The following is a 7,193-nucleotide window of genomic DNA, read 5'->3' as shown; positions in this document are numbered from 1 at the left end:
CTATTTACCCAAGAATGCTTTGTGAGAACCTCCTACTTTCTGAGCAGCTATGTCCAGAGTAGCCTCTGAGTTTCGAGGTAGGGCTCAGTCTCACTGAGGGGCTTAGATGAATGAGAACTAGTTGAATCAGATGAGCTCACACTTGCAACAAACTAGCTGTGGCCACAGCTACTGGGCTCTCTGGAAGACCCACATCTTAATTCCTTGATGCCAGGTGCCACCTACAGGCTGCTGAGAGTCTGGCCGATTCATTCAGGAATCCTGGCCTAAGCTGTTGTGGCACCTGCCCAAGTCTTCTGAAGTCTCAGCAGGATCCAATTGGGTAACTAGGATCTGGGCCATGTTTTGGGGCCTCCCGCCTGCCCCTTTAAGCATCTCTTTCAACACCATTCGCCTCAGGCAGCCAGACCTTTGAGAATGCTTTAACCTGGACCCCATGGTGATACCTTGTCCAGAGACCATATTTAGGTGGAGGTTGTAAAATCTACATTCCAGATTTCTTCTCTCCCTCCCACCTTCTTTGCCAAATGAAACCTTCCTGTGGAGACTTCTACTTCCTGGAAGATGGAGTAGAAGTACATTCCTCCATTTCCCCACTAAGTACAAATAAGAATTGTGGATGTTGTATATTAAAGAGAAGAAAAAGGAGGGCAAGGAGGAGGAAGAAGAGGAGATGACTCAGAGGTGGAGAGAAGAAAACAGTCTAGTGACCTTAGGACATGAGGAACAATAATGGTGGTGAGTTTCCTGGGCTTTCTTTTTGCCTCATATATCTCAGACTTTAGAAGAAGCAAACAACCAAGAAAGGACAAGAGACACAGTCACAAAAAAGCCCGAACCAAAGCCTGCTCTCCCTAGTCAAAGGACCAGAAAAGGAGGAAGGTACAAATAGAAAAAATTTAAATAACTGCTCTACACCAGCCACAGAAAAACTGTGGCCCCACCCCCACTAAAGTCAGCAAAAGCCTAGGAGAGAGCGCACACATCTACCCTCATGAGGCCATAAGAGGTGCCCCTAGTGGAAAATGAGGAATTTTACTCCTGCCCAGTAGTCATGAGGCTCTGCCACATGGGAAGGCATACAGAGATAAAAGGAAGAAATAAAACTGCCCCTGTTGCCAATGACATGATTGTCTAAACAGAAAATCACAAGCAAGCTACAAAAAAATCTCTTAGAACTAATAAGTGAGTTCAGCAAGGCCACAGGATGTAAGATCAACATAGAAAAATCAATTATATTTCTGTATAGTAGCAATAAATATACAGACACAAAAATTTAAAAATATAATACCATTTATAATCATTCATAAAATTAAAAAAACTTAAATATAAATCTAACAAAATATATATAGCACTTGTTTGCTGAAAACTACAAAATGTTGATGAAAGAAGTCAAAGCTCTAAATAAATGGAGAGACATATGGGTGTTCATGGATGAGAAGACTCAATGTAGAAAAGATGGCAATTCTCCCCCAAAATTATATATAGGTTTAATGCAAAACTTCAACAAGCTTATTTTAAAATTTATAAGGAAAGGCACAGAAACTAGAATATATAAAACAATTTTGAAAAAAAAATAAGTGGGAGGAATTAGTCTATCTGATTTCAGGACTTACTGTATAACTACACTAATCAAGACAATGTGGTATTGACAGAGATATAGACACATGGATTAATGACCAAAACCGAGGACCCAAAACTAGACCCACACAAATATGCCCAACTGATTGTTGACAAAGGGGCAAATAGTGCTGGAACAAGTAAGCATTTATCTTAAAAATACTAAACATGCTCCCTCCTCTTTCTCTCTACTGTCATTTCCACAGCAGTACAGACTGGAAAAAGGTTGGTCTCACATTAAATTCTGGATATGTAGGAATACCCTAATTGCACTAAATAATAATAATAATAATAATAATAACAACAATAATACAATAACAACAACAACAACTCAAAATAGATGATCGATTTAAATGTAAAACTAAAAAAACTTTGAGGAAAAAACCACAGGAGAAAATCTTCAGGATCTAGTGCTAGAAAAAATTCTTAGACTTGACACCAAAAGCATGATTCATAAAAGGAAAAAATAATAAAATAGATTTCATTAAAACAAAAACTTTTGCTCTGTGAAATACTCTGTTAAGAGGATGAAGAAACAAGCTACAAACTGGGAGAAGATATTTGCGAACCACATGTTCAGCATCAGACTAGTATCTAGAACATAACAAGAACTCTCAAACTCAACCACAGAAAAACAAACAGAAAATGGCCAAATGACATGAACAGACACTTCACCAAAGAGGATATACAGATGTCCAATAAGTACATGAAAATATGTTCAATATCACTAGCCATTAGGGAAATGAAAACTAAAACCACAATTAGATACCTATTAGAAAGGTTAAAACAAACAACAAAAAAAAACATAGCAACACCACCAAATGCTGGTGAGGATTTAGAAAAACTGAATCATTTATAACTTGCCAATGAGGATATAAAATGGTACAGCCACTCTGGAAAGTAGTTTGGCAGTTTCTTAAAAAAGGTAAACATGCGAGTACAATGAGATCCAGCAATTATACTCTTGGGCGTCTTTCCCAGAGAAATGAAATTATGTTCACAGAAACACTTGTACATAAATGTTCATAGCAGCTTTATTCATAATGCCAAAAACTGGAATTGGCCCAGATGTCCTTCAACAGGTGAATGGTTAAGCAAACCGATACATACATGTGATGGAATACCACTCAGCAACAAAAAGAACTAAGTCTTGATACATGCAACAACATAGGTGAATCTCCAGAGAATTATGCTGAGTGAAAAAAAGCTAATCCCAAAAGGTTACAAACTATATAACTTTATTCAGATAACATTCTTGAAATGACAGAATTATAGAATTCGAAAACAGATTAGTTAGTAGTTGCCAGGAGTTGAGGAGGGGGTTGGGGTGGGAGAGAAGTGGGTGTGGCTATAAAAGGGCAACATGAGGGGTCTTTGTAGAGATGGAAATGTTCTCTATCTTGATTGTATTGATGTCAGTTCCCTGGTTGTGATAGCGTGCTGTAGTTTTGCAAGCTATAACCATTGAGAGAAACAGAGAAAAGGGTACATGGGATTTCTCTGTATTATTTCTTGCAATTGCATATAAACCTATCTAAAAACAAAAGGCTTAATTAAAAAAGAAAAGTCCTTTCTGTGCCTCTGTTTATCCCTTTCTCTTGGGCGCTGCTATAGTAATCCATGCTGAGGGGTTAGTGGGACAGTCAAGGCACTGATATTATCCCTGCCTGCCACTTATATCTCAACAGGGCTTCCTGGAGATCATACAAGGGCAACTTTTAATAGAAGAAACTACCTTGAATTTAAAAGGATACCTTGAGGCTCTGGTCTTAACCAGCTTTGTGACCTTGGACAAATTGCTTAGCCTCTCTGAGATTCCATTTTGTCACCTATAAAAAAATTGAAGATTAAATGAAAATGTGGTAAAACTTGGTAAATTGTAAAGCAATACACAAAGGGAAGGTCTTCCTTCTTGTCCTCCTTTCCTGTCCTTATTGAAGGAAAGGACTGTGTCCTAGGCCTTCATGTATCTCCATGACTTAGCCCAAGTTCCTGCCCTAGGAGGTGCTTAGAAAGTGCTTGTTGATACTAATAATAGCAGAATGCTTAAAACCAGGGATTGGCTCTAATGGGAGAGAAGGAAGTTTCAGTCCCCAGAAAGACAGAGGTCTTTGCTCAGTGAAGCTTCAAAGAGCCCTTTGTAGCAGCATCCCATGTAGACAGCTCCCTGGCTTTGGGATAACACCACTCAGAGACATCATGGGATGGAGAGCCAGGGTCCATGGAACAGGCCAGCTACTAGTTTGAGGGACCAGAGGAGACTGCAGAAAAGAAAAGCATCTTAATCTGACAAGAACTTTCCTCTCCATTATCACCTTTGCTACTCTACCGCCTTCCTGAGGCAGACATAGCAGAGAGTATGCCCAGTCTATATTTGCAAACCCAGGGCTGAGACCTGCCCAAGGTTCACACAGCGAATGGGTCAGTGGCACTGCCGGGCCAGACTCATGGGCTAGACATTTCCATAGCATGGAGGGTGTTGAAAAGCTGAGACAAAGAAAGCGCAGCTTTTCTCTGCTCCAATCTGGAGCTTCTCTTGAGGGAATTGTGACCAGGCCTCACCATGCATTGCCACACAACTTCCTATCTGAAGGAGCTACTATCACAGCAGGCCTGGTCTCCGTGGGATGCTGCCCTGGGAGATGGTTTCTCTCCCTTCCAGCTCTGAGCTTTCAGTGACCTATTTAGAGAAACCAGTTTGGGTTTGGGTCTCTTCCAGTGCCTCTCACAGGTGGCATTCCAGGGCCTTCCCCGGCACCTCTTCCAGTCTCTCCTCAGTGGAGACTACCGGAGGTGGAGTGGGGAGGGTTTTTATTCTTACCCATCCCAAACCCAGAGTGTCCTCGGAGGCTCACTCAGAGACAGAAGAGAAGCAAGTCAGGGCCTCCCCAGAAGGCAGACTGAGAAGGCGATAACAGCTCCCCTCCTCTCCACCCAGGGTCTGGATGTTTTCTCCCAAGGACCCCATCTCTGCACAGCTACCCCCACCAAGTCTCTCATAAGAATGAAATGTGAGAATGCACATGCCGCACAGAGGGGGAGTACTGGAAGCCATTAGCTTGGATTAGTTCATCCATTTGTAGATTGCCAACTTGGAAAGCAGAGAGCAGCTCTGAGGCCAAGAAAGTTTGAATGGGGGAGAGATTGCAGGGGGGACTCTTGAGCAGTCAGCAAGTCAGTCAGCATGTACTCACTGAGTACCTCCTTGTGTCTGGCCCTATTCTGTATCCCAGAACCACTGCTCCTACCCTCGGGTTGTTCCTAGTCTAGCATGAGAGGACAGAGCTCTCAGGAAGACATGAGACAAGAGGTATGAGGGTAAGAGCACATGCTCAGGCCAGTCAGTTTTGACTTCCAAGCAACTTGTGGGACTTTCAGCAAGTCACCTAACCATGCATTTGTTCATTCATTCATTCACTCATTGACCATTCCTTCACTTAATAAATATGAGGTACTTATTATATGCTGGACACTGGAGATACAGTGGTGAACAGGGCAAGCTTTCTGCCCTTCTGGAGTTTACAGCCTAATGGAGGAGAAAGAGAAAGGGTGGGGGGTGGGGGGTGGGGTGGTCCTTTAGATAGGGTAGTTAAAAGAGGCCTTCATTACCATGAGGCCTCTCCCTACCACTTAAAGATCCACAGATGCTTTCCAGTTAGTGCTGCCAAACCTAAAATCTGTCTTGAAGAAACTGCCAACGTTTTGCAGACTTGTAAGACTCAAAAATGGGTCCCTAGCACCTCATAAAAACCTTTTCCCTTCACAGGGCCTCTCATCCATAAAGGAAAGTTTGAAGAGGGAAGAAAGAGGGGAGCGAGTTTGCAGCGAGGCTTCTGGAACATCCAGCTGTTCAGTCAGTGTGTCATTCTCTAATCCCTTACTCTCAATAGCTCCATTAAGTTCTCCCCTGTCTTTTAAAGTCACAGTAACTTAAAACCAGTTTGTTCTACTTTCCTTCATTCATGTACTCAAGAAAAATCCACTGAGCAGCCACTAAGAGCTGACATTTTTCTGGGAGCTGGAGATTCAAGGGTGAACTAGATAGCCACTGCCTCTTGGGGAGCTTAGAGTCTAATCAGTAGAAGTGACCAAGATGTAATTAATTCATGAATAACTAATTAATTACAGTTGTACTAAATTCTTTGCAAGAGACTATAAAAAGTTGTCCCTCAATCAATGGAGGGGTCAAGGAAGGCTTTCCCGAGGGAGGTGACATGTAAAGCTGAAACCTGAAGGATGAGCAAGATTTGGCTTGATGGGGAGGAGGGAGACGGAGAAGTGCAGAGGACACGGCAAGTGAAAGCCCAGAGGCCAGATGGTATGTTACTTTCAAAGAACAAAAAGCAGGCCGGGGTTTGGGCTGAGTGAAGTTAAAAGAGAGAGGCTCGATATGAGTTCTAGGAGATAAACAAGGAGAGACCAGACAGATGGGGCCTCATAGCCCATGAGAAGAATTTGGGGAGCCACCAAAGGGCTTCTGGCAGGAGACAGAATCAGGTTCGCATTGACTTTGGAGGGCAGCCAAGAGTGGATATGCGGAGACAGTTGGAAAACTTCCAGATGGGAGATGATGACAGAAGCCTCGATTAATGGGACATGGTGAAGATGGAGAGCAGTGGACAGAGTCCATACACATTTAGGAAGTAGACTCAACAGGACGTTGTGGTGGATTGGCCGTGGAGCTTCAGGGAAATGAAGATTTGTTCTCATTCTCTAGAGTCAGAAGTGAGAACACATAGGATAAAATCTTCAGAACCTAAGGCTTGATAGAGTTCTTAAACATACCAAAAGCACTCTCTTTAAATGAAATAAAGAATCAAAAAATCGATACATGCAGTGACTTGGATAGATATCAAAGGCATTATACTGAGTAGGGAAAAAAATCTCTAAAAGTTATGTGCTGAATGAGTCTATATGTATAACATTCTTGAAGTGACAAAATTATAGAGATGGAGAACAGATTAGTAGTTTACATGAGATATGGGTGAGGGGTGAGAGTGAGTGAATGTGACTAGTAGTAGCCTGAGGAAGACTTTTGTGGTGATGGAATAGTTATGTATCTTGATTGTGGTGGTAGTAACACATGTGATAAAATGACATAGGACTACATATACACATTGTACCAGTGTCAGTTAAATAATTTCCATATTGTACTATACTAACATAAGAGTTAACCAACGGGACAAATTGGATAAGGAATACATAGGAACTTTCTTTATGATACAACTTCTTGTGAACTCATACTTCATTTTTTTTTTAATTTAAAAAGAAAAAAAAACACAAAATATGGTGCCTGGTATGTAGAAAGTGTTTGATGAAATGAAGCTATTAAAACCAGATGTCGAAACATAGCAGAGTAAGAGACATCCCCAGATCTCTCCCCGTGAAACAACAATAAGCTAAACATCTAAAACTCAACAAAAACACCCAAACTGCACAACAGCACATCTGAGCATGGGATCTGCGTATAAGAGCTACCACAGGTCAGAACCCCGGGTGTCAAGCAGTGGACTGGGAGAAAAAAAGATGCTGCCTCTCGCAGCTGTGGAAGCTATCTGTAGGGGGAGGGGGAA

The sequence above is a fragment of the Pteropus alecto genome, unplaced genomic scaffold (assembly GCF_000325575.1).
Source record: "Pteropus alecto unplaced genomic scaffold, ASM32557v1 scaffold280, whole genome shotgun sequence".
Lineage (NCBI taxonomy): Eukaryota > Metazoa > Chordata > Mammalia > Chiroptera > Pteropodidae > Pteropus > Pteropus alecto.
The sequence above is the reverse complement of the archived record's forward strand: the minus strand, read 5'-3'. Positions refer to the sequence as shown.